Raw genomic sequence first — 16,835 nt, forward strand, 5'->3', positions numbered from 1 at the left:
AGCTTGATGCTGAAAATTTACATACACAACCAAACCACGTAGACCCAGACACATTCTAAATCTAGACTGACCGCACGAAATATCTCTACTATTTACTACCAAGCAAATAGTTTTACAATCTTCACCGATATTCAGTGTTGATACTTCAGTACCGAGTCTCATATCGACTGCTATTGGTATTCATAGCGAGGACGTGACGTTTTACGTGCTCCAGAGGGGTGCGACTTTTTGCAAATGGCCGTCACTCCGTCAACGCTCTTGTTTTTATTATGTAACAATATAGGAAAGTAATAAAATGTGTGCATTTTTATGATGTAAATAACAAAATGTGTGTTGTTATGTTTATCCGATTGCGTAAGGCAGAGGAGGGTTATGTGGTTTGTAAGTTGGCCACGTTTCAAATATAAATTTGATATAAAAATTATAAACCAACGTAAAAGTTTGTTTTTTCAAATTTAGTAGAACTCTAAGCTAAGTTTTGGTACAATATAAAAAAGTACTTTACAAAAAATGGCATACATAATTCTGTGTATGAACAATTCGGTTTGTACTGTAGTTACAAGTGTAACTGAAACTTTGACAATCACTGTCCATAACTGACCTTTATACATTCATTCAACCTTGACCTCCATAATAAATGCACCGTTATTTAAATAAAAACGGCACAACAAAATTACCCTCGAGTTTAAAAATAACTACATATTTTACCAACTGTCTCAAATGCATAAACCAACAGCCTTAAAACAAAGACAGAAGCAAACAATATAACATTTTGTTTTCAACATGAATCAACGCGTAACCGCTGTTTTACAATGTTTTATCGCTGGCCACATTCAATTTATGAACGACGGTGAAAACATGCAGAAAAATACATTTTTTCGGCTTTATGGAGATCCGTAAATTTCGGGGTAAAACTTGTCACACACTTGGAATTGTTGTTGCTGTAAATTCGCGTATGCAGACAAATCCTATTATGTGTACTAAAGCTTGCATTATACATACAACAATTTGTTTGTGTGTATGTACGTTTATTATTATATATCTTTATATCTAATATAAAATTTGTATTGAAAGTACTGGATCATTGATAGTTTGTAATCTATCTGTCTTCTATGCATGTTGTGTTTGCCGATTAATATTGTACACATATATCCTATTTTTCCTGTGTATGTTTACCTATGTAAGAAAAGTGTAACAATTGTAGGCGAACCATAAATAAATAAATAAATAAATAAAAATAAAATATTTTGTAACATAAAAAAACTGCAGAGCATTTAAATTTTGATCATACTATTATCAGCAATTTTCCATCAGTCATACGCTACTTGTGCCTTTATGACATAGATATAGAATCATTTACATCGTAACATTAGTCACCTTCAAATATATTCCGATAGCTTATAAAATGCGACAGCATATAATTTTAGAGATACAAAAAAAAACAAAAGCCCACACTATGTTAACGCGTTAGCAGTATCCAAGCAATAAAGCACAGTTTTTTTTAGATATACGGAACACTGTTAGCACAATCCCAGCTCGCACATAACTATTACTTTTTTTTTACAGTAACGTGGTCGTATGCTTTCATTTGATATACAGGGTGGTTTTATTGCAATTTTTTTGTTCGTTCATTGATTTTAAATATTCATGTGCTTGTTATAAAATGGCTTTTATCTAGCTTTTTTGACAAATTGTGGTAGTTTCGTTTTGGGATTACTAGCTATCAATTTGTTTCGTAATTTGTTAAATGGATGTGAATTTTGTAAAAGGTAGAGTTGCAAAAAAATACGCTGATAAAATTTCTATGCTTCATTTTTATGGTAGGTTTTGAATATTTTTTAACTTCTTGTTATGGTATTTTCAAATAGTTTATAGATACGAAAAATGGCTTTTGTAGAAATTTATCGGGGCAATAAGAATTCTTCGAGACCATGCAAAGAGTTACGCCCAGGTCAATCAATAATCTAATATTAAAATGCATTTTAATATAACTCCTAATCCATTTCAATAGTACAGTATATTAAAATTACACATTATTTTGCCATAATGTCATTTCATTAACTTTTTTCCGGCCAGGAAACAAATTATCATAAAACAAATTCATACCTAAAAATCTCCATTGAATTACGGTCCATTTTTCAAGTACCAAAAATAGACATCTTTCAAGCATAATTTCCTCACGCATAACACAATGAAGACTAAGTGTGGGTTGACATAATTATGTTAAATTAATTATTCCTCAAGCACCGACCGTCGAATGAAGTGCTCCAAAGTAACCCAATTTATTTGACATCATTAAGAATAAATAGCTCATTAATAATCCTGAAGAAATCCATTAAATTAATCGTAGGAACGATTTGTTTGGAGAAACGTTTACTGTTTGTATGAATATTAATTTTGTCGTTCCAACTTTGTGATTTTGAAAAAGTGATCAGTAGCGCCATTGCCTACACTTAGTACTGTCGAGGAGCGGACGTTCGTTGTTGTTTAAAATAACTTGCAGAATATGCAAAGAGTGGTGCCCGGTTATTAATAATTACAATTTCTCGCAGACACATTGGTGTAAATACTAGAAGGAAATCACAAAACGTCTCAAAAATACATTTCTGACGGAAAAAAAGCGTAAGATTGTATGATGTATATTTGTTAAAAATATTTTTTTCGTGTTTTTCGATAATATAATATTGGTCCACGCCACACAAGCACAACCGCTTGAATAAGAATGATTTTGCTCCTAAAATGATTTAGTAACACACGTTTTGATAAATTCGTATAAATAAAACATATATCACTTACCAGAATAAAAGTATTACCTTGCACGTTTCTTTAATTTGCATATCACCATTAGCCACTAACAAAAGTTGCCAAAGAAACAACTATTATATATCATTATAAAGCAAAAACTAAAAAAAATCAATCTACCAAAATTAAATCATTGAACAAGTCTCGGGAATCGGCAATATTTTCAACAATCTGATATCAAGGGAGGTTCCATCTATTGGAAGCGGCACCCGGTCACGATAATGAACCGAACGGGAGCTAAGCATCAATCTTATCACAGATTCCTTCATCCCATCTGATTCTTGTTTTTAATCGAGTTGATTTATAGATTTCTTTTTTCCAGTTAGTTTTCTGTTTGAGTTTCATTGTGATTTATTTTAAAAGGTATTGGGTTCGAGGTTATTAAGTGACTTTTGATCTCATGATGTTATTGTGTGAATTTTAATTTCATAATACAATTCTAGCATTTGGATAAATATTATCGAGCAAACAAGATCGACCATATTTAAAATATAATACTAAGCTGAAGCCTAGTTTTACTGGAAAAAAAATTAGATTAATTTAATTATAATAGAGAATATTTTCTATTGTAATTTATCTTATATCATTATATAATGATATCCATTTTCTGTAAATACGTGAAAAACATGTTAAGATGCCCGCCCTACTGCGGGGAATTTGAGGTCGTTACTAAGAAATTAGATCCTCTTTGAAGTTTATACAAAAAGTTATCATAGACTAACGACAATATTTTTGGAGAAACTAATAATTCTCCCAAAATAATATCTTTCTTTTCATTTATATTTCTACGATCATAAAACAAATTTTGCTTACATTACTAAATCTCTAATCTAACCCAACTGGATTACATATACCTCACGTATATTATGACAGATTGTCTCACGTCCTAACTAATTGGCTTTGGCAATCAATGCATGGATAGGCACCGTTACGCACCGTCGAGTGACATATCGGAGATCACAGGTTAGACGATCATGTGTGAACTTAGGCTTAATCGCCTTTGATATTGAATAAACTGGAAAATGGATGGATAGTTTATTGAATAAGTGTTCAGTCTTTATGTTAATGTTTTGTAGTACATGAACAAGATTACTGCGTGTAGAAATTACTTTTATGTTTAAAATCCATTCTTTCTTTGAAACCCGCAGAATGGTTTGGAATAAATGAATTAAAAAAAACAGTCATCTAGTGTCCTACTTCTTTAATAAGAACTACAATGAGTCCAAAACTGGCTCTTTAAGGTTCATGTGAATATACAACTAGTACTGGGTAACAGTTTTTTCTGAATTTAGGGTCAATGATGTTACCGCGTCTAAACGAATAAAATTGATCAAGTCCGACTACAAACAGTCCATAGGACCCGTATTAGCTTATTTGTATTACCTATTGCTATTTAGTTTACAAGTTCCCAATGTTAAAAGTTATCCTAAATATATTTTTACAAAATAATATCTCATAAAGCCCCAATATCTCACAGACACTTCTCCGAATTAAAAAGCAGAAAATAGTCTTAAAATTGTTGAAAACAAACGGAGTAATTTTCGAATTAGTACGTTTTTTTGTTTACCAAAAGTCGTTTGACTGAAACTTGGGAATGAATAGTGGACGTAGTGCAAACTTTGCGGCTTCAAAAATAAAATTATACGGGAACTTACCATCTCAAAGAATCTTATGAAAATGCGAGGTCTTGGACGGACTTTTGAAAACTACGATGGTTTATTTGGCTTATTTCTTTTGGTTTCGTTTTGTTCAAGTTTTTTTATTTGTGTGGTAAGAATAGTTGTTTCGGAGGAATAGACAAATAAGGAATGAAATTAGCCTAGTTTTAAATCAGCTCAGCTAAACACAACGAACTCTCAAAACAAATAAATTACTAATCTTATGTTTCCATTTGCAACAGGCATATAAAACCTGTATAGGTATTTTATAAATTTGAGTTTAAATTAATTAATTTATTTTCAAGGACAGGTTTTTAAGACATTCATAGCCCAAAACTCTAAAGCCTATTGTGTACAAGTTTTATCTTTAACTAGCTGACCCGCGCAACTTCGCTTGCGTCACATAAGAGAAAATGAATCAAAATTTTCCCCGTTTTTGTAACATTTTTTATTGCTGCTCTGCTCCTATTGGTCGTAGCGTGATGATATATAGCCTAAAACCTTCCTCGGTAAATGAGCTATCTAACACTGAAATAATTTTCCAAATCGGACCAGTAGTTCCTGAGATTAGCGCGTTCAAACAAACAAACAAACAAACTCTTCAGCTTTATAATATTAGTATAGATCATAACCATGGCGAAAAAAAAATATTTTAATGACCGTTTTGAGCTCAAAGACTTGAGTTAATCTAATCTAGACTCAAACTAAGAAACTAAGCTACATTCACACAGCAAAAGCAACTCCATATCTAAAACAACCGACCAAAAACACAATATACAAGAAGAAAACTTAAAGCAAAACTTGTACAATCGAAGATTCCGTTCTTCATATCATACACAGTCTATTGTGTGAGACACAGATGTTCACAACATTACCGCGGTTATGAGTTAAATCTAGCGAGCCGAAACACAGTGCCATCTAATTGGAAAACTTGAAAAGGTGCGAGGGACTGCGTACAATTGAATTTTCCTTGTCAGTGGTTTCGTTGTGTTTATAGAAATGTTTTGGTTGGAGTCGTATCTGATATTATCGGTGCTGTTATTGTTTCTTGTAAGTTGTATGACTTATAAGAGTTTGTTGCGTAACTGATACTTGTGTGAGTGTTTGAGTATTGAGATGATTTACTACCACTATTGAATAGCTTTCGAAGAATGAAAAATATAGTAGCGCGATTTTTTACTGCGGTACGGACTAGTATTATGAATTTGACATTCAGAATGTACTGAACAACCTAGTATCTACGATACGTATTAGAGGCACTGGATAGTAGCGACTCTCTACAGTTGGTACTAAAGAGTATTGAGAATTTTACTTTAAAAATGTACTAAACAACTAGTACCTACGACATTCACTAGGGCGCGGATTAGATTTATATATATACTCGTATATATCATTTTTCGATATCTATTCGGTTGTTAATAGTGGCAAATAATAGCGCCGCAGCTCCTTTAGCGTAAACAGAAGGAACTATTGTTTCGATAAGGAAAGCGATTCGATAATACCGAGTATTGGAAATTGCGTTACAAAAAAAGACCTTTTAATTAGCGCCAGCTAGCAGTTTTCAGGAGTCAATAGTAGTAGCGGCTAGTTTCTGGCAAAAAAAAACATTTATTTGATAGCAATTTTACTTGTCATTTACTCGATGCGAAAACGATACGGTTGTACTGCAAATCGCGCTACAAGCAAATATGATTTTGGACGAAGTATAGTTTGATATTCATCTTGTCTCCTTTTTTGATAGACGATTCTTGGAAATAGTATCCCTGACTTGGTTCTGTTTATCTTTACTTTGAAGAATACCTGTTCTGAGATAAATCGTGATGCGAAAGCAAATCATTCTTGTCATTGAACATGTTCCTTGAGTCATTTTTCGTCAATTTTCGTAAAATATTTGAAATATACATATATATTTTTTTGTCAAACACAACGTATGCTTAACGTATGTTTAGCGACTGCTGACGCAACGTTCAGTCAAGACGGGTGCTGTGTTATTAAAGTCGCCTTAGAAGCTGCCGCTGAACGTACATCGCCGAAGGGTTTAGGAGGTGTGTCGAATATTTAGCGAACCATTAAAGCGCATATACATAGGTAATCTGGTACATCTTAAAAAGCAAATGTACTAACTAGGTAAATGGCAATAGGCTCGCCCTCTATTACCGTGTCTGATTGACATTGTTAAAAACGAAATGTGGGTATTCTATACTCTGCCTACTTCAGATATAAAAGGCATGATATTATGTATGTATCTATAACTTTACTTGTCATGACTTATACTCAAACTATTTTGTTATTTCTCCTTCAAATACAAACCTAAAGCTTGTATTTGCAACGTCTGTTCGATCAAGAGAATCCTTTGCACAGCTACGAACAGAAATAGGCCTCATTTCTATTCGGATAATCCAGATATTCATAGGCGTATGCAAGATGTTTGTTCGATAAATTCATGTCTATTCGCAGGTACTATGGGAAACTGGTTATAGGGTAGTAGGGTTACAGATTGGATCTGTGTTTTGAAGTAGATTAGGCTTTTAGCTTGACCTGTGCAGGTTTTGTGAAGGGCGTATTTATGTCATTGCACAAGGAGTTAATCTGTTACCTTGTCAAATTGAATTTGTTTCTGGAGCCGATTTTCCAGAAACATAATGTACACATATTAAGTTTCGTGGAATGTACAACATCATGATTATGTTGGTATTTTTTTTTTATTAAAACAATATACTCTTAGCAACATGATTGAAAGAAAAGAAGAAGAGTGAATTACCACGACAAACACCATCAACACGAAATAGAGATTTAAATACAATACCATATTATAGTTTCTATTTAATTATATAGAGCAACATACACAACCTTATAGACAAAAACACAAACAACATCCCCACAAAAGATTACCGAGAATATGATAACTAGGAACCTATAGACAACTATTATAATATAAAAGGCGGCCGAGCCGAACCCGAGATAAAGTAAATAGATGATTAGCCAGCGTTTTACGAAAAACCCCTGATATTAAGATCAGGATATTAAAAAAGGCAAGAAAAGTGCCCACTCACAGTGACCTTGTGTTTTATCAATCAATAAACCATTTCTTTAGAAAAAATCGTAAAACTTTTCGCAAAAGGCTGATGGTTCAATAGATTATTTTTATAGGGATTCTTTAGGGTCGGCAGATGAAATAATGAATATTGGATTTTTTTATAATTGTTCGTCTCTCTTTATGTTATGTTCTATTAGAATTTGGGTTCCGATTATATTTTGTTAATACATTATACTGGTTTGTATTTAAGACGAGATGAATGTGGATAAAGAATTTTTTAGAAATCAATTTGATCAAGTTGTGATTTCATGTGTGGGTAAGAGAAGATGTCGAAAACGCGGAACTTTGCCTATGTAATATGCAGCGCGTGTACTGCGATTTAACTAGTAGTTAACCGAATTTCGGGTTACTATCATAGTTGGAAACCAAAAAGCGTTTTACTCAAGGAAGTAAAGGAACTAAAAAGATACAAGATCAATGTCGAAGAGTCAACCCGGTAATCAAACCAGAAGCGCTGAGCCCAACGTCATAACTACAATTATTATTCATTTATACAGATTCAAGAACATTAATCTATGCATCACAATTTTATTTATAAGCGTTTAAAACACATTCGTTTTAGAAGCCAGCAAGCCGGTTTATTTGCGTTTTCCCATCCGTGATTCCAATGAAAACCGAATTACATTTTTTTTACTCTCTCGGCATAAAACTCGGCCTGTCCATCTGTGTAAAAACAGCTTACAAACGAAAAAACGAATTTACAAAGCAATGTTTTTTTAGCGTATTACGTTTTTAGGTTATTTTTTTAATACGTTTCGATGATGTATAACTTTCTTAAAAGGCGGTAAGTACAGTAATAATCTCTATCCAGAAGTTTGAAACTTTAAAGTTGCATGTTTACTATTACACTAATATTGATCCTGATGACTGCAACTCGTCTAACATGGGGTCAGTTTGTAGGCATTTGTCAAAGCCAAATACCATACTACTGGGTTGTTCATGGGAATAGAGCAAAACAAAACACTAATCAACATTTGGTAAAGAAATACCAACTGACTACAAGTTACGGGATAGTATTTATATTACCCAATAGTATAGTTGTAATATAGTTTGTCAATGCCGCTTTCGTGGTATTAAGTTTACCACTGAAGTTATAACACATGCTTTCAAAAATAGGTATTTGAAGCGAGTGATTTAGTAAGTATCTTAAATAGATTTTTTTATTCTATAGCTACTTAAATTATGTTTTCTTCTCCATTAAACTTTATTAAATCTTACAATCGACACATGTATAGCCTTGCTATGTTCCCCATCTACGTTTACGATAAAATGTCCCCACAAAAATGTACACATACTTATTACAGTTTAAAAACGCCACCAGTTTATATCTATAATATGAATGATGTAGTTAATTCATTTAGCGTGGTGTACATAGGGAATATTACTCTCGTGTAACCTCCGGCTATTGCAGAACATAGTGCAACAAATAGCATAGAACTGGCAAGCAAAACTGGGAAATACGCAAAAATGTTTGTGGGTATAGAAACAACATAGTTCTGGCATAGATCTGGCTGGCAAAAAGCTGCGAATACGCAAAAATTTTCCTCCATGTAGAAGCTAGTTTTTCAGGAATACAATGTCGAATTTTTACCTCTCTTTTGGAGAAATATCACTCGTGATGTTTTATTGGATATTTTGAATGTTTTTGGTAATAGTAGTTATTAGATTAAGGATTAATTTTAAAATTATTTTATTAATTTTGCGTGCGGTCTAGTATGGATAAGATAATCTTTTGCATTATTTTGCATATTGCTATAGATACTGCAATCTAGCTAAAATGACAACTTAACTTAGAAAGAGAAAATATGATAGCTGGCTTTCCAATGTTATATTAGATGCCAAAAGCTCATGGTCAAAAATGATAAAATATGACCACTTACCATACGATTAGAAGAAGAAGTCTATAATTTCTATTTCGTAGCATATGGACAAGAAGTTTTGTAAATATAATAGCTGTTTTGTCACCTAAAAAGACCACAAATCTCAATACATGCCATAAGTAAGTCCTAGTTAAAAAACGTCTAAACACACAAAGGTCTTGTCATAATCTCATATCAACATTCGTAGCTCTGTGTCCGGCTATCGGGCGGGCAATTTGCAAGCGGCCGCGGTGCGCCCTTTGACAACTAAATTGCGACTTGGACTTGTATATTAAACGAAGATTACATTTGTTTGCTATAAGCTTGTGTTAAATGCGAGAATTTCGTAAATACTTAATTTGAATCGCTATTTTTGTATCTCTTTTTTTAAGTACTTTTTCATTTTTTCATGTTAAAAGGCTATCCATGAGTGTTCCATTTGTAGTGTTCATTTTGCCAATATTTTATATAACAATAATATAACAATAATTTTCGCGTATTTTTTTATACCCATGACAATTACGTCGAAATATTTCCCGTTTTCATATGACCATTGAAGTGTAAGTTTCATGTGCATCAAATTAGTCAATATCAATCGAAGTCACTCTGAAATGGAATAACTTTTTTACTTTGAAACACTAGTACCAATTGAAGTCACTTTGAAATGAAATAACTTTTTACTTTAAAACACTACGAAAACCAGACAAAAAAGCAATTCATGAATCTCTACATGATATCAGAATATGTATTAAATACAGTATAATATTCTCAACTTTGTATTACGTCACAAAAACAAGTGAAACTTGACTTGACACAGCCACAATTAACGCTTTTTGTTCCACATGCTCAAAGTACGATTTCAAGTAAAGTCCCTTTATTAAACCCAGAGATTGAGATCAAAAGAGGTCGGGGAGGTTCAAATGAAACCCCGAAATTGTGCAAACCTCGACGGCAAACATTGGCGATGCGAACCTAACAAATTTCATCATCCCACCGTTATATAAAATTATATGGACGTAGAAAACTCGAAAATCATTGGATCGGTACAAAATGAATTTGATTATGATTTTATTTTCGAGTAAAACGTCATGAATTATGGCGTTTCTTTTTTTGCTTTATGTTCGTTTGAGGGACGCTGCTTTTTGGTTCATTGCTAATTGGTTTTCGATGTAACAAAGTATGAACGTGATATTTACTTTTTAGTGATATTTATTTTTTGGAGGCAAGATAGCTTCAGACAATTTTGTGACCGAGGCATAACACAATCAGTGCTCCTTGAAGTCAAATCTTAACAAAACAGAAAGAATTCCGGGAAGAATCTTACGAAGAATTTTACGACAACTATATATAAAAACTACTAACTAACTGTTTCAACAACATTTCTTGTAAAGTGACTCATTTCGTAATTCGATAGATTACATAGCTATAGAACAAAACCGTTTATACTAGTGCTATATAATCTGAGCCTAAACAGGAGGGTGGGGGGTGAGGAGGGAGGAAGAAAAAAGGTTTCTCTTGTTATTCAAATGAGTGACAAACTCTCGGAGAGGGCACGGAGATCTCAGCTTTTGCACTCTCGAGTTGGGAACTTTTTACAACAGTATTTTTCGATATTTCGAAGATCCTGTGTCATTATGGCGGGCTAAACTTTGTTTGACGTTCTTCTAAGATATTTTGAGAGGTATTATTATGAGTGAACACTTTTTTTTTCTCTGTTATATTTTAGTACTTGTAATTGAGACATTGTGTAGGAGCTTAAGAAGAATGTTTTTAAGTTAATGATGTTGATGCTACTTTAAGTTTCACGGAATAGGAGGTTTATTTATATTTTTAAACTTAAATACGTATCATAATATTTATTTATTAACAGTATGGACTAGCTGTGATGTATATAGACAGGAATAGTCAAGTCAATTTGAATGCTTGAATAACTTGGTTTCTTTGGTATCAAAGGGGGTAATTTTTTACTACCTACTATCGACTATCAACATTTTTTAATATGAAAACCCGATCTGCATTCCTAGCGGATGCCGTGAGAACTAATTGTTTAGTACATTTCAAATGACGATCTCTCGATACTCGATAGTAGTGACTGTAGATGTGTAAGTGAAAATTTAATGTCAGAACATTACACTAGTAAAATTATTTGTTGATCTTATTCATTTGACAGAAGAAATAGAAATCCCAAAATAATTTTAAACGTTTCTTTCGTGAAATATATGTATAATCAAAACGTAAAAACATATCGGAGTAAACGTTTAAATTCGTTCCAAAGTATACATTTATGTAACGATTGCAACTTTTATTATAGAACGTCGACACAGCACAAATTGTCGACCGTTACCGCACTGACCGAGTGGACAATTTCGTGAAAATTGACTGCCAAGATACAGTGGATTTCAACATGTTTTACTAGTGTCAACTGTAATTTTACTGCTTTATTTATTACAGTTCATGTTATAACATTCGTCAGTTCATTTAATTGTTGATGAAAATATGATGACTGAACAAAATTTTATGCCAATCAGCACAGGATTTGGACGGTGAATAATTTACTCCTCCTAGCTTCTTTTACAAACGCTTAAAGTTAACTTTACCTAAACGTACGTGCATAAATGAAAATTTTGATGATTCCAAGTTTTTAAACCACGTTGCTGTTGTATACGTCATCAAACCTGATTTCCTTAAAAAATCTACATTTCAAAAGAATAAAACTCCTGAAATGTATCAAAAACATTCTTCAAAGTCTCTTTACCGTGGCTACCTAAAATGATCAAATATCCCAACCCTTTTGAATCGGTTAAAAATAAATGTCGTCTTTGTCGCCCTCGGCTGGGCCAACAAAAATGTACTGTAGCGCTACCATGAGTTGATAACTATAGTTTCCCGGAGACACTGTAGTTCTAGTAAAACTCGAACAGCGCCTCTAGCGGATATTTAAGGTACCAAAATTGCTACCATGGGTCGCCATATTTAATAACGTGTAGTTAAATTAAACAACAGTGAATTTAGATTGGCTTTGTCGTTCATTCTTTCCCTATTTGAGCCCACTGTTGTAGTTGCGTTCTCACGTTAACTACTCTAGTTTTTAACTACGCCAACTCATGGTAGGGCTACTGAGATAAGGACAGTGTAATCGATACCGTTATTTTTGGGCCCCAGACTCAAGGGATGATGGAAACTTACCCCTCTATGAAGGCCTCAAGCTGATGACCTTGAACAAAAATAGATTTTCGTTAGTTTGGATTTTGGTTAAGCTTTTGATAGTGTTGCGCTAAAACATCGTAATATGCGTATTACATCGGTTAATATAAATAATAATATTTTGGTTAATAGGTTAATATAAATATATATACCAACTAAAAATGTTGCAAATAAATAAAGGAAAGAGTTTATTTGTTGATGTTAAATATACTATAGCTTTTAAATAATGAAATGCAAACATTACCAGCGCACCAATAAAGAAACGATATAAAGAATATACGTGATTAAATCTTAGTTAACAAATTAAACAATCAAGATAAAATACCTTACTTATATTATACAATACAGTGTATTTATATTTCAAATCGAAATAATGCAGCAAACACTTTCGTTCATTTGATTTGAAAATTTTTCGTGAAATAATAATATACCCAGTCTTATTCTGCAAACGATTTGAGAGGCTCGCGAAATTGGGAAACATACTAGACTATTTCAGTCTATGTTAGTTTTTGTCTGACCTACGCCTAGGTTGAAAGGAGGTGTCGAGTTCTTGCGGTAAAAGTGAAATTGTAGAAGAAATATATATGGACAAAAAGTTTCGGGTGTAGTTTGAGAGGAAATGGTATTTAATTTTATTGAAGCGTTCTTGCTTCTATGTGATATAATGATGGTGATATAGGTAAGTGTTCGAAAAGTAGTTTTGGTTGAAAAGACGATTTATTTATTAGTGCCCTTAAATAAGTACACAACTTATATGAACGAGCTAACCAGAAGCAACGTAATAGCAGAAATAATAAAATTAGGTTTAAGCAAATAGCTGCAACAGTAAGCAGAATTTGAATAATCCTTCAAACAAAACTTAAGCCTAACAAAAGTACAAGAATTCATTTGATATCATTCAATACATAAAACAGTACTAAGATTACGCTTTTTTCCTGTGGAGGTAGCACAATCCCTATGAACTATTTTTGGTGTAATCTAATCCATGCATGTCATCATCATACTGTAAATATATAAAGCAATCTAATGTCTGTAAATTACACAAACTCACTAGCCAACACCTTTACCCATTTGGATAATAGCCAAATTCTTGCAAATACCTTCATAATAATGTCCAGGAAACAAGGCAAAGCCGTCGGCAAATTTAATAAAATACGCCAAAAAAGACGTACTAATTTAAAAAGGAAAAATTTTGAGGACACAATTTTAAAGTTCGCCGCGTTGACCTCCCAACTAAATGAGAAAAGACAAAGTTATGATAAACTTGCATTTTTCGTTGTTTTATAAGCATTTTGTGTTGAGTTATTAATTTTGCCTTGAAGATATTTACAACGCTGAAGGATAAAAGGGTTGCGAAAGTTTGAAAGGATTAAAAAGTAGTATTAATTATGGAATATCGTAGAAATATTTATGCGACGAGTTACTAAATACTGTGTCTAGCATAATTGTTATTAACGGTCAATGCAACTATACACATTAGTTTGATTCGTCACTCAGATATCGTTTATAATTAATTTTAACCTTGTCGTTTATTACATCCACACGTAACACCAAAATAATTTACCTGTAACTGACTGAATCTTTTACTCTTATAACAATCACCTAAACACAAATTATATCAACAGCAAAAATTACGACCGGACCTCTAGAAACGCAGAATACAGAATCAAAAACCTATTTAACAATTATTCAGATTTCGCTCCCATTTCTTTAAAAATCCAGTTAAAAACTGACAAAAACTAAACCGCGAACATCTTGTTCGCCATCAAATATAAATCCCTCGGGAATTGTAACAATTTGTGAAATCTAACATTTATTTTTGGTATAATTTAAAAATTCTTAGCCCGGACGGACGACCGTGTTGACAAGCCGTCTTGTCTGGCCCGGATTTTGTGTTCCGGAAAATCTGTGGAGGGTCTAACGCGTAAGCGGACCGCGGATCATGAATTTTTCCGGAATAATAAATTGTTCCGGAATATTTTAATTTATGAGTATATTTTGCATGCTGTGAAAATGGGCTACATAATTTTAAACTGGCTTTATATTGCTTTATTATTTTGCAGTTTTCACAATTAACCGCAGGTACAAAATTAAATTTATCAATGCGAAGTGTGAGCTTAATAAGTAAGTAAAGTAATTATGTACGTATATTTCAGTTATAGTTTTAAACAAAACATATTTTTTGAGTCAAATTAAATCGTCAAACAGTTTTCGTTAATAGACATATATTTAAATATATTGATATTTCATAATTTTAAATTATAAACAATTAATATCTTATCTATACTTATAATAAATCTGTAGTCTAAAATGAATGAAATAAAAAGTATAGTCAGGTGCATAAATGATTAATAGCAAAATTTTAAAAAAGGCCTAAAAATGCTTTCCTCCTATTACATAGGACTGACATTGTTGGAGACGAATTCGACTATAAAAAGAGTGATACTATGTACATATATGCAAATAATATAATACTGCTACACATTAACATTTTATTTATTTTCACATCTTCACAAGCAACTTAGTATAACCTAGACATTTCCACATACTCTACTATCGTACAAAGCAACACAAGATCCTTGAACGTCATCACGTGCTAGCGAAGTAAAAGACCTCACATTTATAAGGGTAAGCCACAACGATACGGGTTGACTGCAGAAACCCACCCGTATTTTACTGAATGTTACTTGTTTAGTTACAGGCTTAGAGCACTCAGTAAGTTGTCAGGGTTTTATAAAAGCGCTATCAAATAGAGACGGGTTTAAACAAACGCCTTACTTTTGAGTATTTGATGAGGGAAGGGAATATATGGATATAGATAGTAATAGATGGGTAACCGCTCAGTGATACTGTAGATTCCACTTCTGCCTTTAAAGTGCACAGAACGATTGAGTTGTCGTTATCTTAGTTTGATAACTGAAACAGTAATTGTAAGTAAGGTAAGCTACCACAGTTACAATTACTGATAATACGTTTAGTAGCCACTATTGATTGAAGTATACGGAGCAAAGCAGTTAGAATTATTTTAAAACAGAAAAGCGCTGCAAGTCTTGTCAAGATAATATAAGTACAGTAACATACTTACTTTTCTTCATCGAAAGTAACAGCCAATATTTTAACTTTAGCTGTTACTTTTGATCAAGAAACTGGCCGTAAGTAATGAACTTAGCCATTACACTTAGTTTATTAAACCGAAAATATAATTCGTATTTTATACCTGAATAATAGGTGTAAAATAACACACAGATTTCCAAAACTAAAGCCATCTGGCGGGTTAACAGTATTCAGACACCATATTGATTATGCACTTGACAAATATTAATAAAATATTGCTACAGTTTCTAAATTGGGCCACAACCACTACGGCTGCATATTTTACAAAAATCTTTTTCGTTAGATTAATTTTCACAAATTGTTTTTCATTTCTTTCATAGTTCCTTTACAAGATATTACATTACACTGTCCGTTGGAACAGTGTTTCTCTCGAGATGACCCTTGTCTTTAGATAAAAGGGAGGAAAAGGTAAAATTGTCCCTTTTTCTTGTACCGGTAGTTTAATGGTTAAGGATTGTTTTTTTAAAAGGTGGCTTGTTCTAGTTATGGGTTACTATAAAAATGGATAGAGGTGAAAATGTTCGTAATATGTAATAACATGTGTTAGTTTCTAGGGTATCGATATTCATCATAGGAGCCATGTCAAAGGCCTACGGGCGGCTTGAAAAACTTTGACACTAAGTTGACCACTAACCATACGATAAGAAGAAGAAGATTAGATCAGTTGCAGACTAGGTTTTTTTTTCTTTGCGTATGTTGATCCTTCAGCAAAATGAATATTACTTACTAAGTCTTGAAAAAGGCCTCCTTTAAGTAAGAAACAAACTACGTTGGTAGTACGGAGCTTAACTGTTATGTTTCATTGTTGATGGCGAAAAGTGGGAACATTTCATACACCTCGGTCTACACCTTCGGGTATAACAGGCGCGATATTGTAGATATATGAACGTATGTATGTATAAACATTATTTTAAATTCTACTCAAGCAGATCTAATATCTACTGCTCTTAGTTGATCAAAGTAATTTACATCGTAACGTAAGTCAGTAATAATATAAATTCCAAAAAGGGTCTCAAAAAACTTGTCATAAAAACAGCAAAATCTGAAAAAGACCTCCTTTGTTTAATGAGGAACGTAGAAAAGGTAAAACGACACCTTTTG

At 32.8% G+C, this 16,835-nt stretch overlaps 1 protein-coding gene across 3 annotated transcripts in view; it reads right to left on the reverse strand.

Moving 5' to 3' along the window:
• LOC142981790 (uncharacterized) overlaps positions 1–16,835 on the reverse strand; it is a 360,767-nt gene that overhangs the window by 55,376 nt on the left and 288,556 nt on the right. For 2 of the 3 annotated variants that reach the window (XM_076127897.1, XM_076127896.1), the window contains one exon: positions 12,603–12,630. The exons of the other annotated variant lie outside the window; for it this stretch is intronic. The gene's annotated coding sequence lies outside the window, so the exon portion shown is untranslated. The remainder of the gene's footprint in view (positions 1–12,602; positions 12,631–16,835) is intronic. 3 annotated transcript variants of the gene reach the window in all.

The sequence above is a fragment of the Anticarsia gemmatalis genome, chromosome 20 (assembly GCF_050436995.1).
Source record: "Anticarsia gemmatalis isolate Benzon Research Colony breed Stoneville strain chromosome 20, ilAntGemm2 primary, whole genome shotgun sequence".
NCBI classification, from domain to species: domain Eukaryota; kingdom Metazoa; phylum Arthropoda; class Insecta; order Lepidoptera; family Erebidae; genus Anticarsia; species Anticarsia gemmatalis.